This window comes from Silene latifolia, chromosome Y (assembly GCF_048544455.1).
Source record: "Silene latifolia isolate original U9 population chromosome Y, ASM4854445v1, whole genome shotgun sequence".
Lineage (NCBI taxonomy): Eukaryota > Viridiplantae > Streptophyta > Magnoliopsida > Caryophyllales > Caryophyllaceae > Silene > Silene latifolia.
In genome coordinates, this window is record NC_133538.1 from 390128678 (window position 1) to 390148196 (window position 19519).

At 44.5% G+C, this 19519-nt stretch overlaps 2 long non-coding RNA genes across 2 annotated transcripts in view; both read left to right on the top strand.

Moving 5' to 3' along the window:
• Positions 1-19519, top strand: part of LOC141634369 (uncharacterized) — a 187251-nt gene that overhangs the window by 31679 nt on the left and 136053 nt on the right. The window lies entirely within an intron of this gene.
• Positions 17267-19105, top strand: LOC141626694 (uncharacterized). Its single transcript, XR_012536282.1, has 4 exons — positions 17267-17310; positions 17695-17734; positions 18393-18455; positions 18990-19105. It is a non-coding gene; the product is annotated as an uncharacterized LOC141626694 (long non-coding RNA).

Genomic DNA, 19519 nt, shown 5'->3' on the forward strand with positions numbered 1-19519 from the left:
CCCGGGGCTAAACTCAGAAATGAAGCTACGCCGGATGCGTCCTGAGTGGGCCTTAAAAATCAAAGAAGAAGTGGACAAACGATTCAAGGTCAGGTTCATCAAAGTGTCTGAATACTCGGATTGGGTGGCCAACATTGTGCCGGTACCAAAGAAAGACGGACGAATTCGGGTTTGCGTCGACTTCAGGGATTTGAACAAGGCAAGTCCAAAGGACGACTTCCCTTTGCCACATGTTGACATTCTGGTGGACAACACTGCCGAACATGCTCTCCTATCATTCATGGACGGGTATGCCGGGTACAACCAGATTAAAATGGCTGAGGAAGACATGCACAAGACTGCGTTCACTACGCAGTGGGATACATATTTCTACACGGTCATGCCTTTCGGCCTCATCAACGCCGGAGCAACCTATCAGAGAACCGCTACGACTCTCCTACATGATCTGATGCACAAGGAGGTAGAGGTATATGTCGATGACATGATTGTCAAATCAAAAGAACGGGACGGCCACATCAATGCCCTCCGGAAATTCTTCGCTCGTCTGCGGAAATATAACATGAGACTAAATCCTCAGAAGTGTGCATTCGGGGTCACCTCCGGAAAACTCTTGGGACATGTCGTCGGCAAAAGAGGCATTGAGATTGATCCAACCAAAATCAAAGCCCTTCAACAAATGCCTCGGCCTAAGAACGAGAAGGAGATTAGGGGATTTCTCGGTCAGGTCCAGTACACCAGCCGGTTCATTGCCAAGCTCACTATGATTTGTGAACCAATATTCAAGAAGCTTCGTGTCTCCGATCACACCGATTGGGACGACGACTGTCAGAAGGCATTCGACAGGATAAAGGAAATCCTATCCAAACCTCCTGTCCTCATGCCACCTCAACCGTGGATTCCTCTATCCTCGAATCGATCATTACCGACACGACCATGGGAGCAATGCTAGCACAAACAGTTGGCAACGAGGAGCGAGCCATCTACTACATCGAAGAAAAAGTTCATTGAGTACGAGACGAGGTATACCCAACTGGAATAGACATGCCTTGCCCTAGTATGGTCAACAAAGAAGCTGCGGCATTACATGCTCAGCTACTCGGTCCACATCTACTCCAAGATGGACCCGGTCAAATACATCTTCTAAAAACCCGTACTAAATGGAAGGCTGTCGAGGTGGACACTCATGCTGTCATAATTCGATCTCAAGTTTGTACCCCTCAAGGTTATCAAGGGACGATCAGTCGCCGACTTCCTAGCAGAAAATCCCGTCAACGAGGATCCAACGACCGACACATGGTCACTTCCTGACGAAGACATCCTTTGTGCCGACTCCGACGCATGGGACCTATACTTTGATGGTGCATCTAATCTGAGAGGCTTCGGGGTAGGAATCCTTCTAATTTCACCAGAGGGAGAACATGTTCCGATCTCGGTCAAGCTAGAGTTCGCCGTCACCAACAATGCCGCTGAATATGAAGCATGCCTCATCGGCCTACAAGCAGCCATCACACTTGGCATCAAGAGATTGAGGGTCCATGGCGATTCCTCACTCCTCATCAATCAGGTATCCGGATCATGGAAAATCCGATCTGACAGCTTAGCTCCCTACCGAGCAAAGATCAATCAAGAGGCCGAGTTCTTCGATCAAGTCGACTACTTCCACTTGCCGCGAGAGGAAAATCAATTTGCTGATGCCCTGGCAAAACTTGCCGCGCTCGTCAACATACCTGACGACATGACATTGATGCCCCTATGTGTCGAGAGAAGGAGCGAGCCAGCTCACATTTGTGCCATTATCGACGACGAGGAAAGCCATGATGAACCTTGGTACCAAGCCATCCTCAATTACAAAACCAAAAACGAATTCCCTCCCAACTCTGATCATAGAGGACAAAGAGCCATCCGTTTACTTGCATCAGAATTCGTGATAAACCAAAATCAACTCTACAAAAGAACACCCCAAGGAATTCTCCTCCTTTGCATTGACCATCACAAAGCCAAAAAAGTCATGGGAGAGGTCCACGATGGAGAATGTGGCCCTCACATGAGTGCAATGATGCTTACACGGAAAATCATGCGGCTAGGTTACTACTGGACAACCATGAAAGCCGATTGCCGTAACTACGTCAAACATTGCCACAATTGCCAAATCTTCGCCAATATACAACATATACCACCATCCCTTTTATACACCATGACGTCACCCTGGCCTTTCTCAACCTGGGGCATCGACATCATCGAGAAAGTCAACCCGGTAGGCACCAAGGGGCATTGCTTCATCCTCGTCGCCATCGACTACTTCACCAAATGGGTGGAAGCGCAGTCATATGCAGTCTTGACTTCCAAACAAGTGGCCAAGTTCATTCAAAACAACATCATCTGCCGATATGGGGTACCCCATGAAATCATCAGCGATCAAGGCTCTCACTTCCGGGCGGAAACTCAGGCTTTGCTGGATAAATACAAGATCAAACGACATCGATCATCCCCCTACCGTCCCCAAACTAACGGAGCGGTGGAGGCAGCGAACAAAACTCTTGTTACCATTATCAAGAAAATGCAAGATAGCTACCGCGATTGGCCGAGCAAACTCCCATTCGCACTCTGGGGATACCGAACCTCCATTCGAACACCGACAGGCGCCACACCCTTCTACCTAGCATACGGTATGGAGGCAGTTCAACCGGTGGTTTTAGAGGTCCCATCTCTACGCATCCTACTAGAGAGTCAAGTCCCTGAGGCGGAATGGACCCGTCGAAGGTACGAACAGCTCACTCTTCTAGACGAACGGCGACTCAACGCCTTGCACAACGTCCAACTATACCAACGACGTATACAATGGGCATTCAACAAGAAGGTCAAACCCCGAAACATCCGGGAGGGCGACTTGGTCCTCAAGTCAGTCCGAGCACCATTACCCGTCGATCCGAGGGGAAAATTCAAACCCAACTGGGCCGGGCCATACCTGGTCAAGAAAATACTTTCGGGGGGCGCAGTGAGACTGAGTGACCTAGATGGGGAGGACTTTACAAACCCAACCAACCTAGACCAACTCAAGAAATACTACCCTTGAGCCCTATCAACCAACATCCTAGCCTAGTTTTGCAACTAGCCACCAACCTCAACCCTTTTCAAGTCAAGTTCCTCAATATGTTCTGATTTGAAATTGCATGTTTTATCGAGTCTAAGCTGCGGCACCTTGCCCATTTCGAATGTCCTTTGATCCGTCAAAGGCAACGTCCATTTGCACTACAAAAAAAACCCCCTGAACTACGAGCATGGTTTGATTTCACCTCTTCAGGTGAATACGTAGGCAGTCCCTCTTATGCCTGAGGGATACAACCACAAAACCCAATTCGAATTCACAAAACATTTCGAACTACGATCATGGTTTGATTTCACCTCTTCAGGTGGATACGTAGGCAGTCCTTTCTTACACAAGAAGGATACAACCATTCCCACAATCAAATACAATCATCCCCATACAAACATCCCCATCAAAAAAGAAGAAAGGGAAAACCATTCCCCTTCCCACAAAAATACAAAAATGAGCCTTTCTCCCTTTCCACAAAATACCACTTTCCCAAGTGCAAATGCTGAGGACGATTCAAATCGAATTGCCTTCATAAAATGGATGGAAGAAACAAGCGTTCACCATTTTCGACACGAGCAATCCTCTTATTTAATTAATAATGGGAGGGATTACAATTCCAATAACAAACAAAGGTCGACGAATCTACAACTTGTCAAAGCTAAGGTGTCCACTAACATACCTCACATAGTAAAACTAGCACAAAACACACAACAACTAGCTAGTACAACATAATACAAACTCACAACAATAATACGACATAATAATAAAGCGGGTAATGGAGGTCTTCACTCTTCCATTCTACCTTTGCATTTTCCTTCGGGGTACATCTTCCCCTTGTTCTTCTTGTTGGCCCGCCTAGCACGGACTTCCTCCTCGAGACGGATCCTCAACGGATCTAAGACGGCGACGGCCTCCGGTCTAGCACAAGACCCCATATTCGACCCAAGATGAGCCAAAGCACGGCCCACCATATTCTTGGGGCCGGAACTCCTCCTCTTCGGTGGTCTCATCACATCGGGAGTAGCTCCATCAACATACTCCTCAAAGAAGGCACGGTTGGCCTTGCCAACCTCTCGGTACTTCAAGTCGACAACCTCGTCCTTACGGATTTTGGATCTCTCTTCCAAGGACTGAGCACGTGACCACTTGACATAAGCGGGAGTCACCCATGACATGGCAACGGGGTTTGGCACCTCCCAAAGCGGCCGAGTGGCCCATCACCTTTCGAAGAATTCCACAAGCTCGGAGTTCCGGAAAACATTCTCTTGGACAAGAGTATCTTGAGCGGGCACCTTTTGTTGACGCCCCATTTGCCTCATGAGCCTTTCGGGATAAATGAAGGAAACAACCTTCAAACCCACCACCGTCAAAGAACGAGGACTAGCACCCGAAGCGGGCAACCTCGTGAAGGACCTCAAGTGCCACCACGGCACCACCCAACGGATATGAGGATCACCCTCCTCCGTCAATCTTGCGGCCCAATAGGCCTTGGTGGAAGCAAAACTATCCGGGTACAACTTATTCCTCATGGTAAGGTGACGGAAGGAGTAAGAAGAAGGATTAACCGGAGGCTCTACATACCTTAGCCTCTCCAATAGCCACACTTGGAGGATCCTTGGCGACCCAAAAGAGGGAGCTTCTCCACAGGAGCCTTCCTTGTCCAAAGCTTGGATAATCTCTCCAAGCACCAACCACGATGGATCTCTACCATGCTCCATTTGCTCAATCACATGGATTAGGGTCATGCTACCATGGTATCTCGGCCCCTCCTTCTTCAAGACATCAACAAAGAGGTACACATGGACAAGGCAAAATGCAAGAGCCCTTCTCCTAGCAACCTCCGAGACATTAGCATCTAACCGATGCAAGAAGGAAGTTGACTTGGCTTGTTGACAAGCCCAACATGGAACGGAATTTATCCTTGTAGCACAACCGAGTCCGAGGAAGCACCGGAGCACAACCCGGCCACCCACCAATGACTCCAACTTCTTCGGCAAGAGGACAAATTTCACCTTTCGGGAAAACGAAAACATGATGTTTCGAATCCCAAAACCGAGAACATGCTTCAAGAAACGAAGGTTGCACCTTGACTTGACGAAGCACCAACAATTGACCAACTCCCATGCAATCGAGTTGATACCTTTCGGGAGGCGACAAATCCCGGCACCATTGTCGCAAGGCGTTCTCGAAAGCATCCATGAAATATTTTTCTGGAAGAAGAAGAGGTTTTGAAGAGATGTTTTTGTGTTTCGAATGATGAAACAATGAAGCGTAAACGTTCCTATTTATGCAAAATGATCAGCGCATTTTTCAGAAAAAGAGGAGAGCCGGCTTCCATCGCCAAGCCGCTCGCGCCTCTTTGAGGCTTCTCCAGGATTCCCGCTGTTGACTTGTCTCTTTCAACATGTGTTATTTCCTGACACCTCAAACCTCCCGCCGGGCTGCTCGCGCCTCTTCGGGATGATTCAGGAAATTTTGTGTTTCTTCACACTCACATTTCCTTGTTTTCGCGTTTTACGAAATCCGATACAGTTTCCATGACGCAGCTTTAAACATCCGGATTTTTCTTTCTTTTTTTGTAGGGGGGAAGGGCTAGTCGCCCCGATCCGCGACGGATCGTTTCCATGTCAGTCGAAATTCCGAAAATTTTTCGCTTTTTCGCAAAACAAAAATCAAAATCGAAAATTGATAACACAACATCAATTTTTCCTCAAAAATTCAAGCACTCACAAATTCGAGTCTTGACCTCAAGAGCCAAATATACTCGCAGAAATCCTTTTCTAAAATTCTTTCCTGACGGTTTGAGTTTGAATTTTTCGAGTCAATTTCAATGATTTCGATGCAATTTGATTCACGACACGAGTTAATTGCTCAAATTTTCAAATCAATTCCTTTTGAATTCCAAACGTGACGATTTATCACGGAATTTTCAAATTTCATTTCAAAATTTCAATTTTAACTTCAAGTTATCTTGGTTATTTTTGGTTTTCAATCAAATGCTTTTAACGTGTTTACATTTATGCGTATGTGCTATCTATTGCTTGTTTTCTACACTAACGATGCAGGAACTAGTGCAAAGCAAAAGGAGAGTTAACAGCAGACATCGCTCATCCGAAACACAACACAAAAAGCCAAAAATCACAAAACAAACTACAATCCAAAAACACATACATACAAACCGCCTCACGCAAAATGTAAATATGTACAGGCAAGAATCCAAGACACGGACAAGCTACAACAACTACTCGACGTCTCCCGTCGGACCAGTCCTAGTCTCACTAGGAGTCGCCGCCAACGCAGACACCACCACCAGCTCAGACTCCCTCTCCGGGGAACTCTTCAGCGTCTCACGCTCCATCTCGACGTGAAGCTCCTCCGCTGCAGCCAACTGAGCCTTCAGAGAGGCAATCTCCGCGTCTCGACTCCGCAACTCGTCCTCATGACGCCTCAAGTCCTGGTCCCGACGAATGATCCCCAGCTCCTGGCCTGCGATCGTCGACCTGGCTGCCTCCAACTCAGCACGGACCCGAGCAAGCTCCACCGGATCCGCTGTGCCCTGCCAAACACAATAACAGGTCCTCAAGATCTAAAAACGTGAAATACAACACCAAATATACAAAAATAACACACAAAACGTACCTGAGAAAGCCGAGCCTCCCTCGTAGCCAGGTCCCTAGCCAGCGCCCTCCAGCGGTTAGCCATTCGCCACAAGTTCTGGTGACTAACAGTCGTCACCTACAAAACAAAAATGTCCTTCAATACAATGTAAGGCAAAGTATAATTGGAGAAAGTGTTCAAGTCAGGAACTCACCCTCAGAAAAGCCAACCTCCAATCCATGCCGGCATCGGCCACCGCGGGCTCCGGTAAGCGCAACTGAAGCTCCTCGCCACCCGGCCCCTGAAAAGTGGTCTTCGTCGGGAAAGCTGGGGACTGAGTCCTCATCAGCGGGTCGACTCCCTGCCATTTGGATCCGCATCAAAAATGACAAACCCTCCTATCAAGGGAGGCAATGAAAACAAAGAAAAGAGGAAAACATGCCTCAATCGGGTACCAAGCAAGCCTCGACAACCGGAAGGTGTCGTAGTCGGCGTCCCTTAGCAACAGCTCCTCACCTCCTCGACCGTGAAGGTGCTCCTCAATCTCATCAGGAGTCGACTCCTGGAACAATACCCCAGGCGGGTCAACCGGCACGACGAAAGTCTCGGTAAAGCACTGGCGAACTAGACGCTCGCCCAAGTACCAAATCGGCTCAATCGCCGTCTCCAAGTACAGGCGCAGGGAGCTGCGAGGTCGCAAACGCTCCGTGACGGCAGTCGGCACACCCGTGTAGTGCTCCCAAGGCCGCCCAACAAACTGCACTCGAAACAAAGCTACTCAGCTAACTGGGGGCTTTCTAAGCTACCTAATCATCCTATCTCTAGCTACTTCTATAAAGGAGAAGGGAAAGCAGAAACTTACATCAGCAACCCGAAAATTGTTCACGCGATGCATGCAGTCCTCGTAAGTCGACTTAGTCGACTTCTTCTGACACACCGTCCAACCCCTCACAGCAGGGTAAGCCGAGGGAACACCGTCCGTAGTACCCGGACGCAGAGGAGTGAAGTAAGCATACAACCAAGCCTGTAATCAAACACAGCAAACATAAATTAGCTAATTTCTCAAAAATTGCCAAAGTCAAAATCAAAATCAAAATAAAAAAAAACTACCAAAAAAAAAACGCTCGTACCTCAAAGATAAGGTCGGGACTAACAAGAGCAGGAGCACTATCCACTCCCACTGTCTCCGGACGCGCCGCCGCGTGCAAGTACCGGGTAAAACTCGTCAAAGCCGGCGTAACCCAGTCAAACCGACCCAAAGCGTCAAGGTCGGCAAGAAGAGGAAGCACCTTGGTCGACAAGCGATCGCCCTTGTCACCAAAGTACGTGGCACCCAAGAAGTACCACAACCACAGCCGCGCCTCCTCCGCATCGGCCACAGCCTCTGCCTCCGGGTTCGCCAACGGCGCCGGAGCAACACCTGCCACCCTCTCAGTGAAGTGGTCCTTCACGTATGAACTCGCAATCAGGTACATGGTGACGTCGGAAGGCTCCGGCAAAGCAGTACCGATCAAAGCAGTGACCGCAGGAGAGGACACCCTCTACGGTGTTGCGGTAAACTCAATGGGCAGCTCACCACAGGGAAGGCCGGATACCATGGCGAAGTCCTCTAAAGTCACGCCGACCTCCCCAAACTCCATGTGGAACGACGACGTCGTGTCCCAGTACCGATCCAACATGGCGCGGATCAAACACAAGTTTGTCCTAATCGAGGACCTGTGAATGTCCCGCCAAGCGGCCACCAACGGCCATACGCCGACCTCTCTATCAACGCCCTCGACCCGGCTCGAAGAACGTCATAGAGGCCCAAGCAGGTAGAGTAGCCAGAGAAAGTCCTCATGGTGGCGATCTCCTGAAATCAAAAACAGACAACGTCAGAATGCCTATTTAGGCTCGACACTTCAAAAATGAATGACAAATTTCAACCGGGGAATGCGACTCACCATACCCTCGGGAGCACGGTAGGAAAGGTGCCGGTCCAGTCGAAACAACAACTGGCTACCGTCAAAACCCTCGGCCCACTCTGGCGCCGCCCGTAAAAGCAACCCCCGCGGGGCCGTAACTCGCCTGGCTCTCCAGGTCGCGACCTCAGCGTCGTCCTCAGCCGTCTCCGCTCTCCACCTCTTGTGACCGCGAGACTCAACGTGGTGGACATTGCCCAACTCAGCAACCCTGTTGACGTCCCGCAACGACCGCCTAGTCGCCCGAGGACGTCGCTCCCTCAAAGAAACCCTCCTCCCGGAGGTACTCGCCTCAGCCCCAGTCTGAGCTCTACCAGCACTAACAGCCCTAACAGCGGGCTCCGAACGCTCCTCAACGGCCCCTGAGGCCCCAACAGTCTGCTCAGGAGGTCTCTCCTCCTCAGTAACGTCCTCCACGACCACGGCGGGCGTGCTAACCAGAGTACTAACCGGGCCCGGCCCGAATAACTCCTCAAAAGTCGCAGCCATGAACCCGGCCTGCTCCGAACACTCTCCTACAAGCAAAAAACGTCAACCGAAATTTCGGCATTACGACGGCATGAAATGGATAAATCCAAAAACAACAACACAACCTGCAAGGCAAAAGCAAGGGCAATCCCGCCCAAAATCCAACCAAACAAAACGGTTCACAAAAAAAAACAAAAACGACTCGCCCCTCTTTTCAAGCAAAAGACAAGTCAAAACCACAAAAACGGCATTTCAAGACCCATACAAGGTCTGCCAATAACCCAAAATACATTCCCGACACAATGGGAATTTTTCTGCGGCTCAAAAAGGCAATTCATACGCTAATTTGAGCCCGAGCCGGTAAAAAATTAAAAAACGACCGCAAAAAGGCAAACGTGATTTTATCACGCTTCAACACGACCAAAATTACCAATAAGGTCCATTTCAAGGAAAACTGGCTCAATTCAAGCCCAGACAGGCGCTTATTTGGTCAGACGTAAGACCGTCGCAAAAGGCAAAAATTCAATTTTGCCCGCAAACATCCAACGAAGGTCCTTAGATGGCAAACACAGGTTTTCCCAACTACAATGCAACCTAGTGGGACCCACTACCCAAGCAAATAAACTTGGCATTGTGAAATGAGACGGTTTCTCGCCTCAATCACGTTTTTCGAGCCTAGGGAGCGGGAACGGCGACCAAAATGCAAACTAAAAGCACCCCTATACTCCTAAATAGGTTTCTAACCTAATGCAAACATCAATTTCACTCGAAATTGGCTCAATAAAAAACGCCCAATTCGATTTTTTTTTAGGGAAAAATCAGCCCTAATTCAATTAAGCTAACAATCAACAAATTTGAAAGGATTCAAGAGGAAATACTTACCTTTAGATGACATTTGTTGACAGTGGCACAAGTGAAAGCAAGCTTGAAGGTCCTTTAATGGCGATTTTGGCGAGTTTTCGAGGTTGAAGATGAATAATCATCCGCAGCTCAACCTCGCGTCTTTTTAACAAGAAATAGGGAAGCCGGCTTGCATCGCCAGGTGGCTCGCGCCTAAACCAGGTCTCCCTTTTGCTTTTCAGTGAAATTTGGGCTTTGGCCCAATTTCCCACAACAAACTTCAAAATTTTCGTTGACGATATGAATATCGTCATTTCCTCGAAAAAAACAAATAGCGAAAATTTAAAACTCGCTATTTTCAAGCAAACGGCGATCAAAACCGCCAACTTCAAAAAAATAATAGCAAAACTCAAATTTGCTATTTTTCTCCAAATTTCGAGCAAACGGTGATCAAAACCGCCAATTTCAAAAATAATGGCGAAATCAAAATTCACCATTTTCCTTCAAATTTTCCAAAATAATGGCGAAAATTCAAAAACCGCTATTTCAAGCAACGGCAATTAAAACCGTCAATTTCAAAATAATAGTTGGAAATTGAATTCCACTATTTTCACCACACATGTCAACGGCGGCACATAAACCGTCACTTCAATTAATAGTGAAGATTCCAAATTCACTATTTCTTTCAAAATGTCAACGGCGGCACATAAACCGTCACTTCAATTAATAGTGAAGATTCCAAATTCACTATTTCTTTCAAAATGTCAACGGCGGCATATAAACCGTCACTTCAATCAATAGTGAAGATTCCAAAATCACTATTTTTTTCAAAATGTCAACGGCGGCACATAAACCGTCACTTCAATCAATAGTGAAGATTCCAAATTCACTATTTCTTTCGAAATGTCAACGGCGGCACATAAACCGTCACTTCAAACGCTATAGCAAACTCAAATTTACTATTTTTCTTCAAAATTAGAACAAACGGCGATCATAACCGCCACTGAAAATTCAAACCGAAGGCTGAAGATTCCAAATTCACTATTCCTTCAAATACCAGCAGGGGGCTTCCTCGCGGAACCCGCTCATTCCAAAAACAGTGATAGTGAGAATCCATACTCGCTATTTCCCCAGCGACATCACGAGTTCGCTACTTTCAAAACAAGCCCATTCGACGCGGCTACTCCCATGGTCCATTAACCGACCATACCACTGGCTGGCGAGCCTTTGTCCGCAACCTTTTCAAGGACACATCCCGAAGATGCCTCGGGTACATTTCCTTACCTTTTCAAGGACACACCCCGAAGATGCCTCGGGTACAATTCCTTGTCACGGCTGGCGAGCCTTACAACGCATCGCGGCTGGCGAGCCTTACAACGCACCACGGCTGGCGAGCCTTACAACGCATCGCGGCTGGCGAGCCCTCCTCACATACGCACCATGGCTGGCGAGCCTTTGACCGCACCCTTTCAAGGACAGATCCCGAAGATGCCTCGGGTACATTTCCTTGTCTCGGCTGGCGAGCCTCACAACGCATCGCGGCTGGCGAGCCCTCCTCACATACGCACCATGGATGGCGAGCCTGTGTCCGCACCCTTCCAAGGACACATCCTGAAGATGCCTCGGGTACATTTCCTTGTCTCGGCTGGCGAGCCTTACAACGCATCGCGGCTGGCGAGCCCTCCTCACATACGCACCATGGCTGGCGAGCTTTTGTCTGCACCCTTCCAAGGACACATCCCGAAGATGCCTCGGGTACATTTCCTTGTCTCGGCTGGCGAGCCTTACAACGCATCGCGGCTGGCGAGCCCTCCTCACATACGCACCATGGCTGGCGAGCCTTACAACGCACCATGGCTGGCGAGCCTTACAACGCATCGCGGCTGGCGAGCCTTACAACGCACCATGGCTGACGAGCCTTACAACGCACCGCGGCTGGCAAGCCCTCCTCACATACACACCGCAGCTGGCGAGCATTTATCCGCAACCTTGCAAGGACATATCCGAAGATGCCTCAGGTATGACTCCTTCTTATGGCTGGCGAGCCTTTGTACGTAGTCTAACGGACTTTAAACGACCCGCAAGGACAGTCGACAGACTCTAAAATGTTCCCGACGACAGGTTCTTGACTCATGCCCTCGAGTCGCCTCGGCGTCGCCCTTCCCGACGGCAGGTCCTTGGCCCGAATCCTTTCGAGCCGCCTCGACGTCGCTTGGGTCTTCAGGTTGTAATCTTTGATTGACCTGGGGACTCTACTTTGACTTTCGCCCTGTCCAAGCCTCAGTCAAAGTGGAGGCTCTGTAGATACTCAGTATCTGCTGAGACTCCAACAAACACCCGATGATTATCGGACTACAACATGTTTTGTGATCGCAGCGTTTGATCGACAGTTTGTGTACAACTTTACGTCGGAAAACTTAAAACGATTTCGAAAATAAAACATTTCAAAACATTTCAAAAATACCTAGAGTGTTTAATGCACAACGACGAGGTCGCAATGACACTAACTAGAGTCAAAACCGACACCGGACCAAAAACCGACTCAAAAATTCAAAATCCCGACTCCAACAACGAGTCAAACCGAGTCAACCACCAAAACAAAATATCTTCAAGCCTTCTATGCTAAGTTTTCCCGGATTCATGTTGGTCAAGTACCAAACATTTGACTACAAAACCTAGGATAGAACAAATCATGATTGCGTTTGTTGTGATAGCGACAACACAGCTCGAAGACCCGCGACGTGGCTCGCGCCTCTTTGAGCAGCCCAGGTGGCCACGTCGCTCAAAACTCACACAACCACTCATTCTCCTATGAATACCCCTCAAATGCCACCCATTTGAGACTTACGCGAGTGTCCGCCCCCTCTTTTCTCCCTTAAAATTCGCGACTCAACTTCTTAAGTCACAATCCGACGCGTGTTTACGACCTACCGATCGTAAACACGAGCCTTACACATTGTTTGGTACCGTCATCGTGCATTAAATCACTTTGTCCGACCACTTTGACCACTACACCATCACTAAACTTTTAAAACACTCTTTACTTACCAAAACGGTTTTAAACCGAGTTTTTTCCGATCAAACAAGTTGCTACACTTACGTCGGTCACTCGCCATAACCAAACATGTAAGTATGAGGGTGTAAAAATCCTCTTTTATTATGTTTTCATTTGTTTCATGACTTTAACATGCTAAAACATGCATAACATGAACCAAAACATGGGATAAACGAGCCAAAACCGATTTTTGGTCTGAGGCAGAAGCCCCTTAGGTCGCCAAATGGCTCGCGCCTAAATGGGGTGCCCAGACTAGAGATCACCCGTGTTTGTTCTCGTTATTTCCCTCAACCCATTTTTCATATTTGTAACCGGTTTTTACCATTTCAAGTATTTTCGAAACGTTTTTGTTTCATTTCACATGTTTTAACCATAAAACATTTTTCACCCTTGGTTCTTTATACCATGACGGTTAAATCCGTGTTTCGGTGATAATATTTGGTTAATGACATTTAAAAGGTATTTTAAAGCCTTTTATTTCATTTCTTTACATTTTTTTAACAAACATATTAGTCACCAACACAAAGTCATCCTTGGTTATACATACCATGCCGGATTTTAACCCGGGTACGATGATGAGTACCGACTAATTACATTCAAAATGTACTTAAAACAATTAGTCCATAATCATTTTCAATACTATTCATGTCAAGCTTGTCAAACCGAACCCGACACCGAATATTATCAAATAATGATGATTATTCGAGTCTAGTTCTTCAAATCAAGAAATGCGGTCTAAACGACCCTTTCAAAATCAAACCGGGTTCAAATACTCATTTTTAACACGTTTTATAACGTTTTCTAAATAGTCAGAACACGGCATACAGCCGTTGGCTAACCCGCGCCTCAAGCAGGCCTTTTCTTTCTCATTTTCAAAACCAGAGGGAGGCCCCTTACACCGCCAGCTGGCTCACGCCTCTTATAGCCATCTGGTACAGGGCCTGTTCCCTTCCAGCATTAGTCCAGGACGATCCCGACTCCGGTTGACCCGGATATAGGACGGATCAGATGACTATTCGTCTATTCAAACCATATTTGCAAAATGCCTTACTAAGACAAATGGATCATGTTATGCACCCTAAACCTAATACGGTAAATGGATGTTTAATTTCCGTCTTGCATGCAAATCAATCAGTAATCCAACTCGACATCTTATACTTGATACGTGGATTAAATCAACCGACTTAGAAAGCTCTCACATGTTAGGTTTAAATCATTGGATGCGCATTCATGCATTTAAACCGTTTTATCAACTTTTGCATTCAACCAACCAAGATCGATCAGTAGAGGCCGCTAAACGCGGGCGGGATTGGGTGTCTGATTAAAGGCCTTCCCAATACGTACCTTCACCTCTTACTCAGAAACTTTGGATAGTGGATGACCTTATCCAGGGCGTACGAGAGTCATTCTAGAGATAGGATGCTAAAGAGGGGCGATTTCCTTATCTTTAGTACCTATGTCAAAACGCTGCTTTGTGCTTCGATTTGACCGAGGTATAAAGTGGAATTCGAACGGGTTCCTGGCATTCCACAAATGCTTGGTGGCGACTCCGAACATCTCTAATCGTTTCAAGACCCTTACCGAGACGAAACCGACCGATCTAAAACGATCCGGTCGAAGGCATCTTTACGCCGCCGAGCGTGGCTTTCAAAAGACCGTTGCATGCCCACTGATCGACTGGACTTGCAGGTGGCTCGCGACTACGGACTGGTAGGCGGCCCGAATCCGCAGACCGAGACGTGGCCCATGACCACACACTGCTATCGTCGATATTGTTATTTTTTAGGTGCAAAGAGGATGAAATTTTCAATGACAGAGAAATTGAATTGTCGGTCAGTCGTGTTCGTCATACTATTCTTGAAGAAGAACCCATTGGTGTAGAGGTTGTTAAAAAAGGATTCCATCTTAATTACCATAACTGATTGTTTAAGTTTTACTAAATCACACTAGTAGAAAAACTACCTATTGCGTCAATCAATTTACGTCGATTCTACAAAAACTGACGCAAAAAGTACTTAGTTTTGGCGGAACCCACTTTCGCCCTATAACGAAGCTTTTTGCGTCGGTTTTTAGACACAACTGACGTATATAATACGTCGGTTTTACTAAAAACTGACGTATTTGATCAAATACATCAGTTGCTTTATATAACTGACTTATTTGACATTAAGTTTTTGCATCAGTTTTAATGTGAACCGATATAAATGATAATTTAAAAAAAAAAAAAAAAAAAAAACTCTCGATACTTCGCATTATTACATTTCATAGATAATTTCCAATGCTCAAAACCCTCATTCCCAAATTACATCAAAACTCTTAATCTTCTTCACATATCCAAACCCCACCACCATCGTGTTGCGCAGTCATCGCACCACCACCATGACCGTGTTGCTGTCGTCGCACCCCAGCACCAGCCACCAACGCGCTCCCACGGTGCCGTGTTTCTGACGTTGTTGCCGTCGGGAATCAATAAGTTGTCGCCGCTGTCGTTCTGCCATCGCTGCCGTCATTCTGCCATCGCCACCCTTCTTTGCTGCCTTTTAATACCAACATCGTGCTGCCCTCTTTCAAGTTTTTATCGTCGTTGATAATTGTTCGATCGTCTGTATCGTCGTCGGGTATGCTCGTTGTTGTCCGTCTTACGTCTTTTTATTTTGTTTTTCATTGAGTTTAACTATTATTGATTATCTTCTTTATGTGTTAAAAACTAGCTATTATTGTCTACATGCTTAAATAAATTGGAATTGGATCCTTAACTGATCACCTAGTACAAAATTCGTTGCGTGGTGGCGTGTATAGGTTTTTTTCAGATTTGAATTTCGTTTATTTATGTGATTTTTAAACTCTGAGGCGATCTCATGCTAGCTTGACATTGTTTGGTAGGTTTGAGTAGTTTCAGTAATTGGCATATGCTTCAGAATATGACGAGATAATTGCTATTGTGAATTTGTGATCAATAATTTGATTGTGTTGTGTTGAGATTAGAAGAATACTTCAGTACTTTTTTAATGTGCCTTAACAAGAAAAAATTACTGAAACGAAATTCTTACCTTGATTTCATACTTCAGAATATGAAACGAAAAAAATTACTGAAACGAAATTCTTGTATTTTAGGCGGTCTAAATATTTTCTGCTCAGTATCACTTTAGTTCATAAATAATATCTCGAGCACAAAAAAGGCCTCACTCGCAATGTCAAACGAAATTTCTCAATTTAGGGTTCCTTTCTCATTTTTAAGTTTTCCACTTTTCCCTAGTTTCTCAATTTAGGGTTTGTGTGTTTTGATTTCTCTAATTTCAAATTTTTGATAATTTATGAAATTATAGTGAATTTGTTGATTAATTAAAGATTTCAAGTGTTGTGAGTGACAGAGTGTTGATTAATTAAAGTGTGGTTCTTGAAGATTAATTAAGGTTTCGTTGATACACTAAAATTCACGGATCCGTGTATAATTCGCCGGTGTTTGTTTATCATTTTTCCCTCTTTCAACAGTTGCTTGCTACGCTTTGTCGACGTTATTAATATCCTAAGAACAAAGCTGACATCTTTTACCTGAGAGTTTGTCGCTTTTTTCGGCATGCCTTTTTCTCCAGTCATTCTTAGACAGTAGTTAAGCATACATATATTTTTTTTTATATTAAATAGACTGGTATCTAAAATCAATTGGTTGGCAGGGAGATTTGCATGTGCGGAAGAAGATTCTGATGCTGCTGGATTTCGGGGAAGAAGCATTTGGTGGTCCGTGTGGACAGTACTTGCAATATTACTGGGCATGCGATGAATTACGGGTGAGCAGATTATTTACAATTCCCAAGTGTTTGACGTGATATTGTTTATTGCCTTTTCCCTAGCAAGAACTCTATGCCTAAGTTGTCATCTTTCTTCTTCCTTTTAACTTTGGAGCTTTCTCAAGTTAAGAGTTTGTTTAGTGTATCGCCTTCCTCCTTTTCCCCTCTTCATGACTTTAGAGCCTTTTGGAAACAGCTGTCACTTTATTTAAAAGATAATCAGCTATTGAACCCTCTTTATTATCAACCCTTTTAATTTTCTAATAGTCCCAAGCTATTGTGTTACCAATTCATGTAAATTTTTTGGTTTTCTCTGTAAGAATTGCGTTTACTCTATTCTTCAACTTTGAATCTTATTCTTAATTTCGTTTTTACTCGTTGTTTGATACTGCTTCATGCCCAGAAATTAGATTAGTGTACATCCTATTGGTTGTATCTAAGTAATTTGCCACTCTATTGTGATTTTACCAGGTTGTCACTTTAACAAATGTACAAGTTCATGAAGTGGTAATTTTTCTCACCCTTTGATCATATTAAAGTATTTTGTTTAATGTTATTGGAAATTTATGTACCACTCAAGTCAGGCTTAAAGGAAAAAAATCTATTTTCATCAATAATGTTCAATATCTTATCATGTTACTCTTGAGCAAATAAATTTATGTTGTTGGTTTGTTCTTTCATTCATTAGTAAAGTTTAACAAGCTTAATTAAACAACCTTCTTCATCTAATGGAGTCATTACACCTTGTTTTTTTTTATATGGTTTTATAGGAATTTGGTGGTTGTGGAACCTTTCACTGACAGTAAATGAAAATCGACAATAAGCATTTGATAGTCACATAATGGGTGATTAATTCTTCTGATTTCTTTATTTGTTACGTGAATATTCTAGATTGCTGCACTTATTGGATCAAAGCATTCCATGAGAAAAGGTAAAATTCTATTTTAGTTGCTTGTTTTTCCTTTACTTTTCTGAAAATCTAAAATCTGCTCCTTGTACTACTTTGCGAGATGCTCATTCATAATACTACTTTCAAGTTAGTGTATTTCATTATTCATTCCATTTTTCATCACTATAGGTAGGCTTTGAACACCTGTGCAAGTACTACGTGATGATGTCTTTGTGCGAGATGACCATGACGAGGGATTATGGTTTGATAACTCCAAATAATAGATAACATCCTTCGCTGATTTTTGAACTAGTTTGTAGATGATTATGTCATTATTTCATTTGCGCTGCTGATGTTGTATAATCATTTGAACTGCGATTTTTTATATGAAGTAATGCTATCAGCTAATATTTCACACATTTCGGCTCGCAATTTTTTTTGTATGATAAAATGTCATTATTCGTATTAATGAATCGACTAATGCAAAAGACTACCACTTGGAAAATATAAGCATACAAGTAGACTGCATTTCTTTTCGTTATTCATCGTCTTTTACTAATTGATGACCCGTTTATCTTTATGTTCATTTTCTTAATTTTTTTATTAGGCTGTTATTTGAATCTCCAATGGTACTGCCATTTATGTATGAAGTTATTTTTCTTCATTTGTTCATACTAATATTTTTTTTAATTTTATTCAGGTCCACGATATGGGTAAAAATGGAGATAAAGAATCGCGTCCAAAAAGAAGACGAAGACGAGGGGTCCGTCAACGAGAAAAACTTACTTTTGATGAGATTCTTAGTAGGTCTATGTTGCCTAGTGGCGCTTTACTGCTGCTCGGGTTATTTGTTTAATTTGAGTGTTCCATGGGACAATGATGATGACAGTGTATTGTTTTCCTTGGCAGTGTTTGAATAAAAATGGTTCATCTAGGTTATACTCAGTATCATATGCTTTTTGCTACTTTTACAATAGCAGTTTGTTTAAAGTGTGGGTCTATATAGCCTTGATCACACGAATAGCTCGAACATAGTTTGTCAATGTTATTCTGCCTTTCATATTACCGTGTGCACCCGTGTTCGAGACTGTATACTCGAACATGGTATGGTACTTGAACACTTCATGTTAAACTAAAAAACACGAGTACGTTTCATAAGATAGCCAATTCTGATCTTGGACACTCACCCGTATGAGTTTGTTTTAATCAATTCTTGTGTAGCATAGTTGTTCCCTCAGCATATTGTGTGCTATGTACTTATTTTTAAGTTTAATTATGCTAATGCTTTGATGTACAGAGATTTGGGAAAGGATCATGATCACATACATGGGTACAGTGTTCGGGGAAAGAAATAGAGCGGCTTGGAATATCATAGACTGGATAATTAAGGAAAGTTGGAGACAGAGGTTAGTGTTGTTTTCCCTTTTATATTTTGATCGTTTTATTAGTTTGAAGCGGTAAAAAATTTTCATGCTAAGAAGCTTTATACTCGGAGCATCGCCCCCGAGTACCTAAATTTGTGTGCGTACCATATCCATGCTACTCTAATGGCATATGAGAAAGTCCTTAACAGTGTTGGTTTAAATGAAGCAACTTTTAATTAACAACCTGAGCATTAGCCTCCACTTACTGGAGCGGGTAATGGAATTCTTATTATGAGTCGTGTCCCCCACTCTTTCGACCGAAACCCATTAAGAGTGTTTGAGTTGAGACTCTTAACTGTAAACTTTTAAAGTCGAATCCTCTAACTGGAAAATTTTCAATAGCATAGGTCCTTCTCTTGGTGTTAACTCGTTTTGTAAACTTAGTTAAGATTGACTTGAACAA